Here is a 22,772-nt window from a genome sequence, read left to right as displayed (position 1 = left end):
TCCAAAAAGTAAGTTTCACCCTGACCCCTGTCCCTTGCAAGACACCTCCTCATCTAGACTACGTGTGAAGTTCAGGGTGTTAGTCATCTGGATGAGGTTTTATTCAAGATATAAGCTTCATGTGCAGTTCTACAGATATAGTGAAACAGTCAAGTTGCATAAGTAACCGGGCAATTATAGCTGAGATTGGATAACATCTGTGAATGGCAATAAATTAGTTTACAAATACAAGAGTTAACAGATGTGAAAACAAAGTTTGAGTGGGGTGGGGTTTGAGTAGCACCTCCCAAAACAGTAACATTCATTTCTAAGTACAAGCCAACTTGGTGTAGTGGTTAAGAGCAGTGGCTTCTAATCTGGCAAGCCAGGTTTGATTCCGTGCTCCCCCACAAGCAGCCAGCTGGGTGATCTTGGGCTCACCACAGCACTGACAAAGCTGTTCTGACCGAGCAGTGATATCAGGGCTCTCTCAGCCTCACCTCCCTCACAGGGTGCCTGTTGTGGGGAGAAGAAAGGGGAGGCGAATGCAAGCAGCTTTGAGACTCCTTCAGGTAGAGAAAAACGGCATATAAGAACCAACTCTTCTTCTTCTATATATAACATTTGAGGAAATTTATCTCAATATATCTAAAGGAGTTTGCATCTACACATGCTAGTTTCTCAGTTCTTGCTTCTACCCAGAATTGAATCTTGTTGGTCCTGGAGGTGCTCAAATTTTGTTTCTGCTGCTTCAGACCAACGCAGCCACCCATCTGATAGTATGCAAAGACTGTCATAAATAATCAATCAGAATGTGACCTGATCCTTGCAGGGCAATTTTTAAAAAATAACTTTTAATTTATCAGCAGAGATTTTTACTCACATGATGTCAAAAGGGGGGGGGACCCAGTAGACATTTTTTTAAAGCCAGACGGAATTTGATTGCTCCACAGCCATATGGGATGGGAGAAAGGAAATAGCTTCTTGTACAGGGTTGCAACTGAAGTGAAACATCTGTGTACCTTGAAGAGCTGTGTCTGCCGTAACACTCTCAGCTGTAAATGCATCTGTAGTTTTGCTCTCTCAGGCAAACAAGATGTATCTTTATGCCTCAACCTGCTTTCAACTCTTGTTAAGAATTAAACATGACTAATGTTTACAAAGCACTAAAAATAAGAAGCATGAAATGAACGAGCATCTTCCTTTGACAACTGAGCCAGTAAGCTAAGATGCCTGTGCTCTTGCATAGCCTGTTCGTTTCAAGTGGTGTTTATGTCAGAGAATTTTCAGTGGACGGTGTCTTGTACCTTGGTCACTCTATAATATAGCCTTCAAAGACTCATGCCAGGTGGCAGATCTCTTCAGGCAGACTTACCCATGCTAGTTCTTGACAAAACAGAGGCAATTATAGGGAGTGAAATATCTGGGCCTGGCCTTCATTTCAAAACCCAAAAGCTATCATTCTCCTCCAGACTGGTAGAAGCCGGTTTCCAGCCTGGTCATTTGTCACTGAAGTCAAACTGCAATTTGTGAGGTAGCCAGTCTTATTTTTAGCTTCCAAATGGCTCCTGCTGCCTCCCAAGTTGTTATTTGACTTCAACATAAAGAGAGGCCAGGGCGGCCTCTCTCTGCCACAGTTCCCCTACCCAGCTGAGTCGGGTGCTTCCAAACAAGTTCCCTGGGCACAAAAGCCCACACTCATTCTGCCGAAGCAATTTTCGGGGCTATATATATACCATCCCGCCCAGATGGCCTTGGCACGAACTTCACACAGGACCTCAGATCTTGGTTTCGTTGCGGAACGTGAAGGGTCAGATCCGCTCCGAGTCCCGTCCCCTCCCCCTCTGCTGCCCCCATTGGAAGGCACAAGGCCACAGAGGCCGGCCCGGGGACTCCCTCTCAGGTGCTCGGTTGCCAGGCGGCCAGCCCGCGCGGGTGTCTCCTCCCGCTCCCGGCCGGCCTTTGCGTGGGGCTTGCCTGTGGTTTCTGGCGTTGCCATTTGCTTCCAAGTCCCCCGTCTGAAAAATCTCCCGCTCCCCCGCGCGGCTTGTGCGAAGGATAAATATGCACGGCTTGTAATTCGGTTGCAGTTCTTGCTCCCAGCTGATAGGGTGACGTGGAGTTTGGAGAGGCTGCGAGATTGGCTTTTTGCATTCGGTTTCCGTGCTGCAGTTGTGCAAAGGCGAAGCCGTGTCTCTCGCGCCGAAACCAACCAGGCTCCGAGGCTCGCCTGCTTGCTCTGTGATGCTGGGAAGCCTGTCCGCCGAGCCAGCGGCGCCGAGACCGTGACACGCACGCACGCACACACACACACGCAGCAAGAGCAGGGGGAAGCCCATCCTCTTCTCTTGCAACCTGGGGGTGCCGTCGTCATTTCCCCCCTCCTCATCCTCCCGCTCTTCAGCTTCCCTCCCCTCCCCCGTTGACATTACTCTGCACACGGCTGGGGGGGTGAAAGGAAAGGGCTTCGCTGGTGGCATTCTCCACATTTCAAGCCCCCCCCCCCATCCCCGCTTCAGCCACCCCCTTTCCAGATGCGCTTCTTCCTCCCTCACAGCGGCCAAGGCGAACCTGGCTTTTCCAGCAGGCACCGCTACTTGGATTGACATGCGAAGGAGGACACCCCCCCTCCTCCCATCTCATCCCGTCCTGGCAGAGATTCACCACGCGATGGAATGAGCTCGCTGTAGAGACCCGCGAGGCTCTGTGAGTGGGGGAGCAGCAAGGACACCCCTCCCCGAAGCCGAGAGCCAGGAGGGGTAAGTGAAGCCCACTTGAGGGGCTTGCAACGTGCGGGGGGGGGGGTCGGATTCGCTGCCGGGAAGTGGCCCTGAAGCGGCCGCGCTCCGGTTCCCTGGCAGTTTGACGGGGGTAGAGCGGGGGGGGGGGGGGAGAGGCGATGGAATGGCTTGGCAAGAGCCTCAGTCTTCAGGAAACGGATGGGCAGAATGGTGCAAATACTCTTTGGCCGCCTCGGTGGAGCTGCAGCCCTCGGCTCGTGTGCGTGCGTGTGTTGCACATCCATCCATATGGAGATAAGCCGTGTGCTGCAGCTTCACATGCCAGCTCTGCGCTCAGACCATCTGAGGAGCAGGGGGAGATTGCAGGGAAAGAGGGAAGCTGCTGGGTTCCTGCCCGGCCTAAGGTGCATTTTTTAAAGGTTGCCTTTCCTTGCCTCCTGCTGCCGCTCCACGACTCCTCCCGCCGGAAGGGATTTACACGGCGACCAAGAGGTTGACGGGGTGGTGGTGATATTTGAACGCAATAACAAGCCGCCAGTAGCTCGGAGGGAAAGCGTGGAGGCAGCTCCGTTTCACAGCCAAACCCCGGGATCCTTTGATTCCTGCTGAACTTGCTGACAGCCCTTGGGAGCAGATGTAGGAGGGAAAGGGGGAGGGCAGGAGAGGGCAGGCGAGGTGGTTTGCTGGGGGGGGGGGAGGGAGAGGCAGGCAGAGAGGGAAAGAGAAGAATTTGGGGCTGGAGCAATAGGCAGAATGAAATGCCTTGAATGCAGTGCTATAAATTTCCCCCTTCTTTCCAAAGCGGCCCATTTCCAGGTGTGCCGGCAGGCAGAGCGTGGCTTGTTTTGATTTAGAGGCGGGAGGGGAAAACGTGCAGTTTTGCAAAAAGTGCCCGCAACTGGCCAGATGGTGGTTGACCCCCTCTGATAGGTTTGGACACGGGATCGCCACAGACCGTCTGTGAATATTTAAAGAGAGAAGAGCGCGCGCGCACGGGGGGTGGGGGAGAGGGAGGTGTCCGGGCGGAGAGGAAGCGGCGGCGAAAGCCAAGGGATTTCCAGCAGGCAGGGCTGCTCCGAGGATGCCGCTTTGGAAAGGCAAGCGAGGAAACCTCTCGCGCCGCCGGTGCGTGTCTGCGGGGCTCTCTTCCTGCCTCGACGTGTGCCATTAATCTTGCCCAGCTGTTGTACTCCATCCACTCCTGCTGAGATCTTGTTTACCTCGCTTTTCAAATATAGCTCCTGCGCCATGGCCTCTTCCTAAATAGGACAAGGAGGACGCCGTTGACTTCGTGGGAGCAGGAGGCAGCTTGGGATCCGGTCTGCTTCCTGCGGAAGGGCTGGACTTTTCTTTGCCCCCGGTTGGCCTTTGAGGCCTGCCGAGCTCGCACTGCAATCCTATGCAGGGTTGCTTCGGGATAGGCTGGAGGAAATCAGTGGGCTTGCGTAGGATTGTAGTCCTTCTCCCTATGACTCTGGGAGACCAAGATGGCTCGCCAGAACAGTCTGAAGGGTAGAAGGAAAAATTCCTTGTTTGCCTGACAAGGGTTTAATTTATCAGTTCAGAGTTGCAATGTGAGGACCACTTGTCCATCGGAAGCTAGTCTTCTGCTCTGCAGGGCTGGCCTTTGTAGGAATAGTGAGGCTATGTACAGGTGAGGTTAATTGGGGATCACCTAGCAAATGATATTTGTTCATGTTTACAAGGCACGTACACTGTTATTTGTGTTAACTGCTCTGAAAAGTTGATTTCTCTTCCCTTTGCTTTTCCACTGGTAATTAGCAAGCAGATTCTGAAAATACTGTCTGACTAGGGTATTTTTTCTTCCTGTTCAACAGTAGCATGAGCATTTTGATTTCCCCCCTTTATTTTGTGATTTATCTTTGTTTAAAAATCATTGCATAAAACATGACAGCAAAGGAGGCATTTGGAGGGGTGTTTCTGATGGGACCAAGGCTGTCTTATTTAATGTATCTTTTCTGTTGACTGTTCTACACAGCCATTTTTAGAGCTTGTGGTTCTGCCACAGCATTCTTGAGGAAGGTGGTCTTGTGATAGTGTGTTGACATTTCAGATCCCCATGTCCTGAATGAGCCCTGATTAAAATGAGGCATGGTTTCACTGTACACAAAACAGTGGCTTATTGACCCTAACTTGCAAATTAATATTCTGTCAAAAGAGTAGTTCTCCAAAATCAGTGGGAACCAAACCAACTTGACTGTCCTCAATATATCCTTGCCCGGCTCACTTAGGGACTTGGTGACCCATTCTGATGTCATCCCTCTTGATAGCTAAGCTGTCAGGAAAGTCACTTGTTCCCAGTCTACATTGTGGAAATGAGGAAGAAAAACATCAAATGAAAGCCTCATAGTGGGATCTATACCAGAATCATTACAGCCCCTATCCAACCCTCTCTTATTGGTAGCCTCTTGCTGCTGCATTAAACACTATTAAATGAATTGAGTGAAAGTCAAGAGGCCAAAATACTATGTTAACTGTATGCTTAAAGTACATACAATGGGAGAAGGATGACTGAAACAGTATTCTTCATTAGAGTACATTGGGGTTCAAGCTGGCGTGCAAGTATTCTCAGCTTGACAGAAGGAAGTAATATCTTCTCCAAACACAACACTGTGATTTCTGCAGCACTTGCATTAATTCCACATTGTAGATGATAGTCAAAGCCCCACAATCATGGGACATCACACTTTTCTTGTGGCAGTGCTCCATCTGCAGTTGGACAATATTTATGTGGAAATTGTGGGTTGAATTCAAAATTCCACAAGTGGAAGAGAGCTGAAGGAAAGGATCTTCCTTCCCCCCCTTATTCCAGGTCCCTATACCCCTGAAAACCACCCTTGAAAATCAGAAAACCCTCAGCAACAGTATGGGAATGCTGTGGGAGTGTGAAAGTAGAATTGCTGGAAATTTCCTCTCTCTTGTACAAATTGTGCCATAAATGGAGCAGGAATTCACACAATATTACTTACTTACTTACTTACAGACCTCCCTAGAGTTTCAGGGCAGTGTACAACTGCAATAAGAAGAACCAAAAGTACATTAACTTTAAATAAATATTAATCAAACCATAACACATTAAACAATAACCAATTAAATAAAAGCATTAACCCATCTCATCTCATTGTACTGATATAATCTCCAGGTGTAGCCTAGTTGCAGCATTCATGGGGGGGGGGGCTGCAGGAAGCCCATTTGATGAGCATGCTTTCCATCAGTTCCCCCATCATACTCCCACAGTGTCCCTGAGGGTCCCCTGAACTTTAAGAGGGTGGTAGAAAAGGCTGGAGAAAGGGGGAAGTTGGCAAAGATCTCTTCCATAAGTTGAGCTTCTGCTTGCACCTTGGGCCCTTTGGGGCAAAGGTGAGATGTAAATATAATAAATGGATAAATGAATGAATATGGATCCTGTGACCACTGTGTTGTCTAAATTAAAGTAGAATTGTCTTCCAGACACAGGTGGGAATAAGGAAGCAGGAGTTGTGGAAGGCAGTACTTTATACTGCTGTCAAAGGATAAGTCACTCACACTTCTTTGAGAGCCTTTACAATTGTTATTACTCAAGTGGCCAAAAAGGAACCCTAACCAAATTTATCAAACATATTTTTGTTAGGAAAGTAAGGTATGGATAATAACTTTTAGCATAATGAAATGCCTTGTCCAAGTATTCCAACACTTGCAGGTAATGAAAAAGGCAGATCTGATAATGGGGGTCTAATGCAGTGAAGGCGATGGGTAGTATGGCGGGTAGAATATTGGACTTGGACCACAAGAGTTATTTCTGTCACCACTTTCTTTATCAGTGTGAGTAAATTATTTAATTTCATCATGGATCCCTTTTAAATGCTGCTTGAAGACCATTTGGGAAAGGCAGGATGTATGTAGGTGTTAAATAATGAATTAATAGGAGCATACACTTATTTATAAAGTGTGAAGGTTGTTCAGCCTCTCCCCTACATAAGAGGACAAATACATTAACAGCTGTGTAGTCCACAGGAAAAATTACATGATTGGTAAAACTTTCTGTAGCCCCACATATTGGGTTTGTACAAATTTCTGACCCCACTAGATGGGGTCTGCATCTGAAGAAATGCGTGGCCTGTTTGATCCTAAAATAAGGGAAATTGCTGCTACTGGACATAGTGTTGGCCATAAGCACAGATTGTTTTAAAAGGGGATTAGAGAGATTCATTAGAGAGTGGCTACTACTCACGATTAATAAACGGAACCTCCATATTCAGAAGGAGCAAACCTCTGAACGTTCGTTCGTTCATTCATTGACTGCCCTCCTCTGAGGCTCAGGATGGTTTACACAAAACAGGGAAATACTGTGTGATTCATGGCACCATAACATCAGGAACATCAGAACGACAACAATGGATTCCATAACTGAAGCCAACAAGAATTACAACATTTAACAATAACAACATTAACTTCTAACCACGATCCCATATCAGCACAAGAGACAACATCAGTGTTAGAAATTAACATTAGCAAACCTCTCATTACTAGGAGACAGCACCAGGGGACAGCCTTGACTTCTATGTTGTTTATTGGCCCTCCAGAGGAACTGGTTGGTCCCTGTGTGGAAGATGATACTAGGCTAGGTGGACCACTGATTTGACTGGGGCTCTCCCCCTGTTCTTAGGTTCTTACGCCAAGGAAGCAAATGACCTTCCCATCTGCCCAGCATTATGTTTTCAATTTAAAGACTAAAAGCATGCTCTGATCATTAACAGTTGTACAGTATTGCAGACATTTGTCAGTTAGTGGGGATATGCTTCTTAGTATTCTCTTTACTGTGCTTTAAAAATAATTAACTTTGCATTTTGAAAAAAGATGCTGTGATGCACTACAGAAGTATCTGTGAACTTCAGAATCCCTGAATCCCTTCAGAATCAAGTCTAGCCTTTGCTGTGTTCTCCTTAGACAGACTTAAGCAAACTGCTGTTGCTTTGCTTACTGCCTGCCTCTGCAATATAATTATTATACAGAGGTATGTTACAAGACTAACAGAGATATGCTGCAAAGTAATGTGTGTGAATCCTTTTGAACACTTTGATGTACTACTATATAATGTTAAGTATATTAAGTATTCTGTATACAAGGGGAAACAGCTGATCCATGACATGAGTTAAGGCAGCATGTTAAAAATCTGCATGGTGTGCACATCATTCATTTCAGGGGAGTTACACAACTCAGCTGTTGTATCCTTTTTACATCTAGAAAAGCACAGGGAAGTCAAGCTAGTTAAAGCTGCTCTGAGATATGTGGCATACCGTTGATAGGGTACAAATCTGCCCATACTGAATATTAGTTATTTATGAGATTAATCTGATTACTGACTCTGTACATCGGCATTTCTGAACCATTAATGATCTTCTGTTTGCAGGGACTGAGAACATTATTGTATAGTATGCTAATGCTGTAGATTAGATACTAAGTTGAAGCTAAAGCCTTTGTAAAAATAATTTAAAACTGAAGTAAATGCTGAAGTTTATAAATCATTTTAGCTATTACAGTCCAAATCCTAAAGAGAGCAATTTGTATTGCTGTCACCCAACAGAAATATTATCTGACCAGGCGTTGCGCAAGCCCTGAGACCTGCTAATGGACTTGAATGGTTCATGCCTGCAGAGTCTCGGAATACGTTAAAACAGGGGTAGTCAACCTGTGGTCCTCCAGATGTTCATGGACTACAATTCCCATGAGCTTAAAAGACAGGTAGAGTCATTGTGGCATAAGCTTTTGTGGGCCAAAATCTACTTCGTCAGACACATCTAATGAAGTGGACTATGGTCCATGAATATCTTATCTGTCAAGTCTTTAAGCAGCCACCCACAACAAGACTCTTCATTCTTTTCTCTTCTGCAGATCAACAGGACTAGCTTTGCATGTCTCTGTGGAGACAACAGAGTTTTTAAAAAAAATTAACCAGTCAAGGGAGTTATATCTTATTGTTTTGGAATATGTATCCCATCATCCATTGTTTGAGTCCTATGAATGCCACATGTTTTGCCATTATTTTGATAATTTCTCTTCCCCAGTGAGAACAGCTCTTGGAGAAGGCTTCAGGAATACTTCTGGCCAAATCTGCTCAGGACTGTTTATGCACTGGGAACTTCACTGCCCCAGCTTCTGTGCAGGACCAGAAATTGGGGACGGATGTGGTACACCGGGCCAAATGCTCCCCCCGTGTGGGTGCAGGAAGAGGTGGGGCAACCTGCCATGACTAAAACTCTAGCCTTTAGCCCAGCATGAAACCTCCCGTGCGTAAATGGTCCAGTAGAGCATCTTTGAGAGCCATTGGAAGAACTCCTGAGCAGGTCTACACAGAAGCAAGTCCATGTTATTCACTGGGAAAGTGTTGTTAGTATTGCAGCAATGGTGGTATAACACTTGCCTGAAATTGGGGAGATGCAGCTCTTCACATGGCCCTGAAGCACAACTGGTAACTTAAGGCCAGTTTTCTTTCTCATCCAAACTCATCTCCTAGGGCTCTTGTGGTGTGCGTGTATGTTTAAAATATGACGGGAGATGGATGCATGCTGCCCTGAGTCAGGACAGATTCATAAATAATATTGGGCCCAGCTAAAAGTGATTTCTCAGTTAAGTTGTCCATCCCCTCCTGTTATATCATACCTCCCTCCCTTTTGGAGGCAGGATTTGCAATGTATACTTCTTGTGCTGCTCCTGTCAAGAGCAAGACAGCTGAAGCTTGTATGCCATGGCTTCTCTGTAGTAAAATGTCTGTAGTTTCTTCATGAACCACTTAGTTTCCTCCCTAAAACTGAATCCTCTCTCTCACAGAGCCAAAACCCACTGGTTTTAATGGAGTTATCCTGGAGTAACTCTGTATACCATTGCAGTGTCAGTCTATCCCTCTGCACCTTGCTGAGTATGGAGAAGATTAGTAGCCGATGTCTGTGTGATCCACTTTGGAAATGTGGCTTGTTTGTTCATTTGACCTATTTGTATCCCACTTTCTAATTATTTCTTTTTCAAATAAAAATAGCTATAAAGCAAACTCCAAAGTGTCAGTCATTTAAACATCATCAAAACCATGGCAGTGGGAAAAAAACCTGAAAACAAATGTACATTCAATTGCAGTGAAATGCCCAGATGCCTCTGGAAGAAGGGGTTTCTCAAACTCTGGCTCTGAAAAGGCCCTGTCTCCAGTCAGTACCTGCTTCACTTTTGGAACGCCATAAGCTAGGAGTAGCTGAAGTTATAACAACCTTATACTCTATTTAAGAGACATATATTTACTAATCTGAAGTTTGTCTGAAAACTATAAATTTAATGTCCCTTGACAAAGCCAGTGGGCGAAACGCGTTGGGACTGCTTTGTTAAGTAAAGAATAAAGAAAGAAATAATAGAAGATTCAAGACTCTTGTTGTTGTTAGGTGCGAAGTCGTGTCCAACCCATCGCGACCCCATGGACAATGATCCTCCAGGCTTTCCTGTCCTCTACCGTTCCCCTGAGTCCATTTAAGTTTGCACCGACTGCTTCAGTGACTCCATCCAGCCACCTCATTCTCTGTCGTCCCCTTCTTCTTTGGCCCTCGATCGCTCCCAGCATTAGGCTCTTCTCCAGGGAGTCCTTCCTTCTCATGAGGTGGCCAAAGTATTTGAGTTTCATCTTCAGGATCTGGCCTTCTAAGGAGCAGTCAGGGCTGATCTCTAGGACTGACCGGTTTGTTCGCCTTGCAGTCCAAGGGACTCACAAGAGTCTTCTCCAGCATCAGAGTTCAAAAGTCTCAATTCTTTGACGCTCGGCCTTCCTTATGGTCCAACTTTCACAGCCATACATTGCAACTGGGAAGACCATAGCCTTGACTAAACGCACTTTTGTTGGCAGGGTGATGTCTCTGCTTTTTAGGATGCTGTCTAGATTTGCCATAGCTATCCTCCCCAGGAGCAAGCGTCTTTTAATTTCTTTGCTGCAGTCCCCATCTGCAGTGATCTTGGAGCCCAGGAAAATAAAATCTGTCACGACCTCCATTTCTTCCTCATCTATTTGCCAGGAATTGAGAGGGCCGGATGCCATGATCTTCGTTTTCTTGATGTTGCGTTTCAAGCCAACTTTTACACTCTCCTCCTTCACCCGCATCAACAGGCTCTTTAGTTCCTCTTCAGAAGTCTATTTTGGATATTGTGCTTTCCACCTTGGTATCCCAGTGCCTCTATACTTGATTTGTAGGAAGGGACGCAGCTGGTAAAAGGAGCTGCGTGGCACACATGGCCCTTGAGGAGCCAACCTTCGAGCTGCAAACCTGAAAAGGGTGTTGCTGCCTTTACAACAGTCTGAATGCCATTTTCTTGGTCAGTGACCCAGTTCACCAAAACAGTACAGTTGCCTTCCCTTGTTTAAGAGTCAAATGATTTGCTTATAGACAACCCATTAGAAACTATAATATCTGCTCAGGATGACCGTCTGAATTGATTGGAAATACAGGTGATACATTATTCCAAATCTTGTGATGACTTCCATTATTTTCATGTATATAAACAGTGAAATATGAGAGCCTTGCAGCATAAACGACCCAGCTGAAACCCCGCACCCCCAAGCAGGACTGAATTTTTTACCCTCCAAGTAGAACCCATAACCACCATAACTCAGTGTGCCTCTGGCGGCCATCCCAAACAAAACATTCAGAAGGAAACTGCTAAGTTCTCGGAGAATGTTCCTTCCTTTTGGAAAAGGTCATGAATCTGAGTGTCCAAACCAGATTAAATTTATCCAATTGCTCCACTTCATTTGTAAAATTGCTTGCCTAGATTAGGCAGTGAGTACACAATCATATTTCCTTTTATGCCTAGCCTAATGCCCCAGTCTCTGTAATAAAACTACCCTTATTCTTGAAGATACAGTCCCTGTGTATTGGTTGCAAGAAATTTTCACCCCACAAGTGCTAGACTGTTCTTGGCTTGCCAGCCAGTTTCAAATTATTATTAATTAAGGAATCGTAGGAAGCACTATAGGGCAGTGATCCCCAACCTTTTTATCACTGGGGACCGGTCAATGCTTGACAATTTTACTGAGGCCCGGGGTGTGTGTGTATGTCTTTTGCCGAGGGACACCGCCGCCTGAGTCCCAGCCCCGCTGCTTTCCCGCCAGTGCCCCTGACTTCCTGCCACCTGCTGGGGGGCGCTGCTAACAGCAGGTGCGCAGTGCCAAGCCGAGGGGGAGCCCCAGCCATGGCGGCCGCCGGAGAGCACCAAAGGTGTGCCGGCAGCAGAGTGGCAGGGCAGCCCCCGAGGCAGCAGCCGGGGAGGAGGACGAGGAGGAGCTGTGGCCTGGTACCGACTGATACACGGACCGGTCCCGGTCCCCGGACCGGGGGTTGGGGACCACTGCTCTAGGGGATCTACAGCCGGCATCATGTAGCAAAGATAATTAATACTCATATACACAATACAATTTTCAGTTCTTTCTGTGCTGATACAGACAAAGGACTGTTGTAATAGTTGAACAAGAATATTGACATGAATGGAGATGGTGTCTGTAGTTGAAAAGGTGATGGACATCTTATGTATCTTCTGGTTAGGTAGACTGTATACTAGAAAATGTATCAGTGATCCAAATGTATTTTTAAAGCACTTGATCAAATGTATTATGTAGGTCAACTGTAGATTAAATGTGTTTCAGTGTGCAACTAGTTTCTGTATCTTATTCAAATGTGATTAGTACTAGGGGCTTGGATCCAGGAATACAACAGGCCCTAGAGCATGGGGGTGGGAAAAGCAAGTGGAGAGTTGTCCAGTCAATAAGGACATGTGGCTGCAGGGGTGTGTTGTGTGGGTTGTAGCCCCGTGGCTGGGAATGTTGGTGTGTGAGTGGAGGTTGGACAGGGTTGCTGTGCAGAAGAAACATTTAAAGCCTCCCACACAGATTGTTGTGGAGTTGAAACACTTGAGGCCTACTGCACAGGGTTGTTGTGCGGATGAAGCAGGAGGCAAATAGCCTAAATAAATGTCTTTAGAAGAGATGGTTGTAATCTTAGAAAAATTAAAACAAACTTAAAAGTGAAGGCTTCCTTGGGAGGTGGTGGGTTCTCCATCTTTGGACATTTTTAAACAGAGGCTAGATAGCCATCTGACAGAGAGGCTGATTCTGTGAAGGCAAAGGAGTGGCAGGTTACAGTAGAAGAGCGATTGAGATGTGAGTGTCCTGCATAGTGCAGGGGGTTGGACTAGATGACCCATGAGGTCCCTTCCAACTCTATGATTCTATGATTCTATGAAATAAAATGCACAAAATAGCCAGCTTATGGTGGGATAGGAGTAAGAATTTTTTTTTTAATGTGAAGGGAAATACTTCAGTAAACAAGGCTGACAAAATGGTACAGGCATGAAATAAAGAAATGTCACACATGATTAACTGTGTGATAAAAATATCCACTATATGCCCATGACACTGATACAGTTGTCTTTTACCCGACAATCAAAATGGCAGTGAATGATCTACCTGCGGGATGGATCCTAATTTTTTTTTTCAGCTGCATAACAGCATTGTTTAAGTGCTCAGAAAATGTATTACTGTTCCATCAGAGCGTGACTTGAGGCAAGACATGGCAAACAAGAATCAAATGCACATTTATTGTTCAGTAAACTGATTGTGGGGAAGGCTGAGATCTGGCTACCACGTCGGTGATAGCTATATGAGATGTGGGGGCATCCCCTTGTAATTCTTACTCTGTCCCTTCGAGAAACTTTGCTCTCATTCATCTTTTAGTAGGCTCAGTAAGAAGCCAGTTTGCCTCATCTTTGATCAACCATGGTCCAGTGTGTGCTTTTTCACTCTAGGTACATTTGCTTCTCTTGCAACTTGATCTGGAGCAATGATTTAATACGGACATGAAATTGAGCCAGCCAGATTTTCTCCTGGAACATGCATTTGATGGCTGCTATGGTCCCAGATCTTCCTTTATGGCCATTTGGGTTGGGGCTCCTGAGCAACCAAAACGAAAGAGCTAATAGGGCTCCATGCACAGTTCACTAGCTGGATTCAAATGGGTAGCTGTGTTGGTCTGAAGTAACACAATCCAATCAGAGTTCAGTAGCACCTTTAAGACGGGCGTGCAAGCACTCGAAAGCTCACGCTCTGAATAAATCTTTGTTGGTCTTAAAAGTGCTACTAGACTCTGATTTTATAGTTCGCTAGCTAGTTAATCTAGCTAGTTAATCTGGCTGGATGGAGTCACTGAAGCAGTAGGTGCAAACTTAAATGGACTCCGGGGAATGGTAGAGGACAGGAAGGCCTGGAGGATCATTGTCCAGGCGGTCGCGATGGGTCGGACACAACTTCGCACCTAACAACAACAACAACAAGCTAGTTAATCACAGGTATCTGTTCTCCTTGGTAGCATGTGGTCCGTATGTTTCAAGCACTTGGTGGTTTTCAATGCCCTTGGGCAAACAAAGAAATGTTAAATGAAAGTAACATTTATTCTGAAAAGTAATGTAATTTCAGTTGCATATCCCCCCATAAAATAGAATTTAGTTAATTAGTTTTGGATTTTAATTGGCCTTCTAAAGTACTTTATAAGAATTTAATTTTAAAATGTAGGCTAAAATATAGTAATTAACTACTAACTCAACTCCCTCTGGATCAGTAATTTTTAATGGGAACACGTGGTTCCCCAGGGCACAGTCTACTAATTTTGGGGTGCATTCAGAATGTTGGGGTGCATTTTGAGATTTATGGCAACCCCTACTGTCTATAGACAATGGCTCCTGACAGTTTGTGCAAAAGAATGGCTGTATAGTGTACACTGCTCACTCCACCCTGATGAAATCCCCAACCCTAGGTTTCTCTCTGATATCCTCAAAATGTTTGCCTAATATTTGAGTAGAGTATGTACATATCACCAATAAAGATACCTTTTCTGAAATGTTATGGTCTAATATTATTATTAGTGGAATATTTGATGGTCATGTTGTTTATGTGGGAGGCAATAGTGGATTAAAGGTTAAGCCCACTTCTCTGGATTGAAAATGGGAAAGCTCATCTGAAAGAATTAGTGATTTAACTTCATTCTGTGGACATTCACAAACCTCTTCAGGACTCCTTACCTTATGTAGGAGGCATGGAGTCTGCTGTTAGAACTAACCATTGTGGGTAACTGGAGGGTTGGGAAATTCCTGGAGATCTGGGGGTGTAGCCAGGGAGGGCAGAGTTTGAAGAGTCCACCCTCCAAAGCAGCCATTTTCTCCGGGAGAACTGTCATCTGGAGAACAGCTAGAATTCTGGAAGATCTCCAGGCCCCTCCTGGAGGATGGCAGCCCTAAGGGTGCTCAGAGTGCATTGCAGGTGTAATATATGAAGAGCTCCCCCAAGGGTAAGTTTTAAATCACCAAGGCCCCAGCTATGCACTGCAAAGTCCTCATGTTGACTGGGGCTTTGAATCACACATTCAATTTTATGCCTCCCAGTTACACACCAGCTCTTTTCTGTTTGCTGCTATAGTGGGCAGGGAGCAGTGGCTCTAGTTTCTCCCCACCCGCTGTTTCTGCACCCACAAAGCTATTGGGAGCTGTTGTTGGTTCTTGTCAAATGTACATGTAGGCATTTAAGTAATGTGATTTTTACTGTGGATACATTAATGGCTCACTGGGGCTGCTGGAGGATGCAAAAACAGCAGGGGGAGAAACTCAAGCTCTTTCTCCCTCCCTGCTCTGCTCACAAACAGAACTCAGTAAGTATGTGTCTTGGAGGCACCAGACTCTAATTGATGTATAATGCAATGACTTCATATTGTTCCCAAATAAACACAAGGATTTTGCAATATGTAGCTGGAACACTAATACAGATTATTGGGGGGGGGGGGGGAGACCAATCCACAAAAATTGCAGAAGTAGTTACCAATGTCCTGTGTTCAAATGGTGAATAATCACAAGAAACTATTCAGAGTCAGATAGTTCTGCCTTTATGAGGTGAGTTTTATCTTCAAACAGCAGGCTAATTTATGTCTAAAACATGGAGGTCCTCCCAAGCAGAAGAAATTTCATGTTAACTTTACTGCATCAGATTTTTTTTTATTTTGGGGGGCTTACTGTGTAGCGGATGTTTCTAGTGGGCATACATGAAGTTTAAAGGGAAGACACAGAAGAGGTGGAATAAATGCATTCAGGGGAAGTGACAGTGCAGTCTAGAAAGTGCACTCTTTTGATTCTGTGCAGATTTATGATTCAGTTTTTTAAAAATTAACATACAGACCATGCATCTCTGTGACACACCATACTTTGATCCATCAGTCATGTATGAACTGTGCCATCTGCCTTGAGGTTGTGATGGTAATCTCTAGTGCACAAGAAAAAATGGAAGAATCAGGCAATTTTATTCCTATGCTGCAGCCTTCCTTTCCCTTTGTGCCTGTGGGGAGATCAGGCCCGAAGCATTGTTAGAGTCAAGCATCCAGAAGCTACATAAAGCAAGCTAAAATGTCCTGCTTATGTAGTAGCCTTCAGTCAGAAGCCAGGGGACACAGCACAATAAATAACACAGAGCTAGAAATTAGGGGAGCAGATTCTGCTCCAGAGGTGGATCAAGAAATGAGGCTGAAGGTGGACATGGACCTCAGGGTTTCAGACACCTCTGGATTTAAGTATTTGAAGACCCTTTGCTAATCCAAGCCTTGAGATGAAGTGTTTGGAGAGAGGAGGGACCTTGGTGGGGCATAGGCTGATCCTGCATTGAGCAGGGGGTGGATTGGATGGCCTGTATGGCCCCTTCCAACTCTATGGATTGATTCTACAATGGCATAGAGCTCACCCTCCACTCAGACATTTTGTCCAGGGAAATTGATCTCTGTTGTCTGGCGATTGGGTTGCAAGTTTGGGAGATTTCCAGGCCTAACTTGGAGGTTTGGCAGCTCTTGTCTGAAATGACATGAACCTTTTCTCTGTTTGTTCATTTGTGAAACTATTGATCATTCTGCTCATATATTGATGGTAGCGGGGAAAATCCCTGTGTGGAAGCAGCCCTAGATTATTTATGGTTATGGGTTTAAAAAAATAATAATGTCTGTTTCTGTGTATCTTTCTGTAAGCCACTTAGAGGGCAATCCTTTGTCTATGTTATGTATAACTTAGCGTTTTCGGGGGGGGGGGTTCAGTGTGGTTTTGGTACAACTTGTATCATGTTCTGGCACCAATAAAGAGCTGCTACAAGGATTGCAGTGTCTGTGAGTCTTTGGCACACAAGATCCACCATGGATCTAATAAAATGTATTTACAGTTAAAAAAAAAAGAACCCACCAAACTTCAGACTAACTTGATTTTGTGGATCTGGGTAGTAGCCTGCAATACTGAAAAGTACTAATGCTGTGATTCAGCAAGCATGCTTCTATAAAGAAGGCAGCAGATTTTAAGAAGGAGCAGAGGCAGTGGTTCTGCATGAGCAACATCCTTCTTGGAGAAGGGCTTTACAAGCATGAGAAGCAATGCAGGCAAGACAAGATGGCTTCCAAGTCCTAGACAGAACTCTTAGAATTGAATGCTGATACCCCAGGAAATTAATATGTACCTGTTTCAGCCAGCAGATCCTAACTAAAGCCAGTTCCAGTGAGTGCGTATAATGTAATTGTTGTGTTTCCTAGGATCCCTGGCTGGCTCTGAGGTGAAGGTCTAAGACTGCAGATTCAAAAGGGTTCTGTCTCCATATAACAATGACAACAACCAATGTGCAGACTGCTGACTCAGTTGCATATGTGTCTCACTAGATCTGTCTGGAGTCTAGAGACCATGCTTTTTAGTTGCTTGACAGTTTATATTCACCTCAACTTTTTAACACACTTGAAACTACCTGGCACAGCCATTTAAAATAGGCTAGTATTTAGCGTATTAACCTACACAAAGAGAAACAACCAGAGGAGTTGGGGGAGCCAGAGGGTTTTGTCTAATTTTGCATGGCAATGGAACTTCTTTTGTGATTGCTTGTGTGGTCTCTCTCTCTTAGTCCCATATGGTTTGTCTGTCTTCATCTTAATGTTAAGAAAAAGATCTGTAAGCATCTCATACAACGGTTGTAAGCATGAGCAGTTTGGGTGCATAAGACATTAATCACACTAGATAAATTACTCAATCACTTTTTAAAAATTGAATTACAAAATTAGTGCCTGGGTGAAGATCAGTAGCTGTGATGAAGCCATGTTTAATGACAGTATCTGAACCACATGTCATGAAAACGTAGAGATTTGCAGTCTAATTGACTCATATGTATGCATATTTAGGGAGTATAAACCTTGGCAGAAGGACTGTGTCACTGTAGGGATTGCAATTACCTTAAAAAGGCATCAGAGAGGCCAAAGGTACTGAAGACCTGCATTAGGCAACGGACTAAAAGAGGAGAAGAACTAATAATTTCTCTGGATAATAAAGTGGGAGGGCTTCACACTTCTGTAAAGATATAGAGTCAAAAATAGAGATGAGGGATGCTAGAAATGGTGACTAAGGAACAGCATGAGAAATAGAAAAATATTAGAAGGCATAAATAAAAATTATAACCTGGTTCTCAATGTGGAGCACAAGGGCAGAAATGAACAGTTGTCATAATACTGCAGTTACTCCCATCAAAATGGATAGGAGATAAGATGCAGATTAATCAAAATCAAATAGATGATTTGTTGTGGATTTCCCCATGAAACTCAGCATCTCCAGGATTATAATAGATTTACTATTTAAGGTCCCAATCATATTCAATATCTTTATGCGCCCTCTTGCTCAGCTGGTGCGGAGGTTCGGGCTGGGTTGTCACCAATATGCTGATGACACCCAGCTCCTCCGCCTGATGGATGATTGCCTTGATTCTCCCCCAGAAGCAGCAACAGCATCAGCAGCAGCAGAAGAAGAGTTCTTATATGCTGCTTTTCTCTACCCATAGGAGGCTCAAAGCGGCTTACAATCTCCTTCCCTTTTCTCTTCCCACAACAGACACCCTATGAGGTGGGTGAGGCAGAGAGAGCTCTGATATCACTGCTTGGTCAGAACAGCTTTGTCAGTGCCGTGGTGAGCCCAGCTGGTTGCATGTGGGGGAGTGCAGAATCAAACCCAGCATGCCAGATTAGAAGTCCACACTCCTAAGCATTATACCAAACTGGTGCTTGGAAACAGTGATGGGGTGGCTCAAGCAGAGGTGTCTGAAGCTCAACCCTTCAAAGGCAGAGGTCCTGTGGTTGGGCAGGAAGGGGCCAAGGGAGGAAACGCGCCTACTGAACCTGGATGGAGTGCAGCTATCAGTGGCTCACTCTGCCAGGAACCTGGGTGTGGTTTTAGATGCCTCCCTCTCTATGAAGGTTCAGGTCACTGAAGTAGCATGGCTGGCATTCATAGAATCATAGAGTTGGACGGGGCCATAAAGGCCATCTAGTCCAACCCACTGCTCAACGCAGGATCAGCCCAAAGCATCCTAAAGCATCCAAGAAAAGTGTGCATCCAACCTTTGCTTGAAGACTGCCAGTGAGGGGGAGCTCACCACCTCCTTAGGCAGCCTATTCCACTGCTGAACTACTCTGACTGTGAAAATTTCCCCCCCTGATATCTAGCCTATATCATTGTACTTGAAGTTTAAACCCATTACTGAGTGTCCTTTCCTCTGCAGCCAGTTGGAACAGCATCCTGCCCTCCTCCAAATGACAACCTGCATCACACTGCCTGCTCATGTTTAGTTTACAATCCACAGTGATCCTTGTGATGGTCACCTCTAGACTAGACTTCTGCAACTCACTCTACAAAGCCCTGCCCTTAACCTTGATCCGGTAACTACAACTGATCCAGAATGCTGCAGCCAGGGTCCTCACAGCAACACCATGGAGGTCCCACATTTGGTCCTTCAACAATTGCACTGGCTTCCAGTCGAATTCCAGATCAGGCTTAAAGTTCTGGTAATCACCTTTAAGGCTATCTGTCATCTGGGCCCAGGGTACCTAAGGGATCGCCTCTCTGCCTACACCCCTCAAAGAGCCTTATGCTCTGCTACCACCTGGTGATTCCTGGCCCCAGGGAAGCTCGCTTGCCCTCAACCAGGGCCAGAGCTTTCTCCATCCTGGCCCCCACCTAGTGAAACATGCTCCTGGAAAAGATCAGAGCCCTAGCAGAGCTTAAACAGTTCCACAGGACCTGCAAAAGGGAGCGTTTCTGCTAGCATTTGGTTGAGGTTGACCTGAATGCAATCACCTTCCATTGGCCCCTGACCCCCCCCCCTCCCATGAAAACCACCACCAATATGTCCATCCCATGGGGCTGTCAGAATGTTATAGTTAAATGATGTTCTCATCATGTTTGCTCCATGATTATATTGTTTTACGGTTATGACTGTATTGCTATTGTTCAATTTATCATGTTATTTGTAATGTTTTTCTCCAGTTCCATGTAAACTGCCCTGAGCCTTAGGCTAAATATATAAATATTAAAAAATAAATGTCTTATTCTATTTTTCCACATACCATTTAGTAGGAAGAATGGCTGAGCACTTAAGTAAGAATTGCCATTCATATCCTGACTACTCCATTTTCTGCCTCCTCAAATGCCTCATGGAACGTTCAAGCTGTTTAAAGAGAGCTTTATCCATTAAGCCAGACTTTCTGTAGACCGGTGAGGATTCTTTTTTTAAAATCCCAAAGCAGGTATTCTCAAGATACTTCTATAGTGTGAGTGGAATTTCCTTAACTCAGCAGTTCTAAATTGTAAGTCATTACCAGAGTGCTGTTCATAATGCTGATTATCATCCGTTTCCCTTGTAGTGTTTCTGATTTCATACGCCTATATCAAACTACTGGTTACTCCCCTGAGGAAAACATAAGAGATGTACTGTATATACAAAGAAGATGGATTCTTCGTGTAGGAGTCTCATTCACTGTCACTGCCATTGCTGACTCTGGGAGTATGATTGGGTCCATGGGCTGCCGTGTCCCAGGTGGCAAAACAGATATATTGAATTTGAATTACCTGAGGAAAATGAACTAGATTGTTAAACTGTTAGTTGGTATAATTTGTAGATATAAACTGTGATTTGACTAAACGATAATTATTACAGTTAATGATAGTGCTATGTATGTATTGGATGGGAACTATGTAAAGAGGAACCCTTGAGAAAGTACAAAGAGAGATAATGAGGAGAAGAAGAATTGCCTAATTTCCATCTGGAGACTGAGTGGAAAATCTGAACCCCTGAGTTGAATTAGACAGTAAGATTGTTCTCCTGCGGGAGCAGAGGCATAGTAGTCTCTTGAGTAATTTAAATCTGAAAAGGACAATGAAGTAGAAAAAAATAGCATATAAAAGAAATAAATCTGCCCCAGTCACCATGAATGGAAAGGACTTAATAATTCTCTTCTGTCTCTAATTTCACTAATTCTGTGAAATCCCCACTAATAGGGCTAAGCCAGGGCACTGGCTAACCATCCATGCCAGCTTCATGAAGAATTCTGTAGCACTTTAATTTACAACTATGAATTAAAACCTTTCTGTCTTCCAGCTGAAAAATTCTTCTCTTGTCTTTGCCTGGTATTTCTCACTTTCTGTCATCTTCTTACTACCCAATCCAATCCACTCAGTAATAAGTCCATTGAGTTTAATATCACTAAAGCATACACAGAATTACAACTTTTATCTCTCTTTTCTCTTTTCTTTTTTTTAAGCCTCATCTCATGCTTCATCGAGGGAGGCACACAGGGTTGGTTTCTTCGTCTCCACTGAGAAATTATGTTCAAAATATTGAAATCAATCAGTATATCATTCATTCTAAATGTGGCCTCAGCTGTGGATACTTAGATCTGAAGACTAGGTCCATGAACAGACAAGAGGTAAATGAATACTAAAGGTTGATAATGATAGCTGAACGGCCAAATTAGGGGTTTTTTGCCCAGCCCCAATGAATCACACAGAGAGAAAAATCTTTTAAGTATTTTTACTGCAGAAGAAATATAGACACATGGAGAACAATAGGATTACATCATATTAAATACCCTTTCCTTGGAGGTTGGCCTTGCAAAATGAACCAGTAGCCTGTGGTCTCCACCTCCCCACTCCACCTCCCAGAAACACCCTACAGCCCTTTTGCCAGCCTTCCAGGAATTGCTGACAGATCCATAAAGCTGATCAAATGCTTCCCCCCCCCACCCAACCTGCAATTGTTTACATAAACGGTAGTGACACGCTCTTCTTCCATTTCTCTAGCCTTGAGAAGGACTATCTCAGCTATAAAATAAACTTTGGTCTTGTGAGAGAGCTTATCAAAAACTACATTCCAGAGTGGAACAGGCTGTTTTCTCTGCCTGGTAAGAACCAAAGACTTGAACCAGGACAGGATGTAGAAATATAGCCAATCCCTAATAACTATATGATCAATCAGGAGGTTACAATCATTTTTTTACCACCAGACCACCAATAGGGTAATGGCAGAGAAACGGAATGATTTTTTTGCCTCTGTCTTCACTGTCAAAGATGGGAGGTCTTTACCCACTGCAGAAATGCCAGTTTTGGGAGGGGTATTGAAAGAACTGAGTCAAATTGAGGTGATGAGAGAGGCAGTCCTATGACTGATGGACAAATTAAAAACTGACAGATCACCAGGCCCAGGTGGCCAAAAGTTCCTTAAAGAATACCAATGTGAATTTTACAAAAATATCACTAAAATCTGCTTCCATTCCTGAGGACTGGTAGGTAGCTAATGTAAACCCCATCTTTAAAATAGGTTCCAGAGGAGTTTTGGGAAATTTCAGGCCATTCAATCTAGCATCAATACTGAGTAAGTTGGTGGAATCTGTTATTAAAGATAGATTTAATAAACACACATTGATGAACAAATGTTATTGAAGAGGAATCAGCATGATTTCTGTAAGGGAAGATCTTTTCTCATTAACGTTTTCTCATGGCAGCAGGAATTTCGGTTTTTCCACCTTTCCTGGGTGTAAGCTGCATGGAGCTTTTATTGCAATTCCAGGTCAATTCAGTCCCTGCCATCTACGCGGAATGCGATTTCCGTCTGGATTTGGGGCGATTTAAATATTCCCTCTGCAACAGACATGATTT

General features: G+C 44.5%; 1 protein-coding gene across 4 annotated transcripts in view; it reads left to right on the top strand.

The window, feature by feature from the left end:
• Positions 1–2,017: 2,017 nt before the first annotated feature.
• Positions 2,018–22,772, top strand: part of SLC8A3 (solute carrier family 8 member A3) — a 205,768-nt gene continuing 185,013 nt past the window's right edge. For 2 of the 4 annotated variants that reach the window (XM_077322621.1, XM_077322618.1), the window contains exon 1: positions 2,021–2,738. The gene's annotated coding sequence lies outside the window, so the exon portion shown is untranslated. Of the gene's footprint in view, positions 2,739–22,772 lie in introns of all 4 variants that reach the window. The other 2 variants (XM_077322620.1, XM_077322619.1) reach the window with 2 other exon arrangements.

Source organism: Paroedura picta, chromosome 2 (genome assembly GCF_049243985.1).
Source record: "Paroedura picta isolate Pp20150507F chromosome 2, Ppicta_v3.0, whole genome shotgun sequence".
NCBI lineage: Eukaryota > Metazoa > Chordata > Lepidosauria > Squamata > Gekkonidae > Paroedura > Paroedura picta.
The sequence above is the reverse complement of the archived record's forward strand: the minus strand, read 5'-3'. Positions and strand labels throughout refer to the sequence as shown.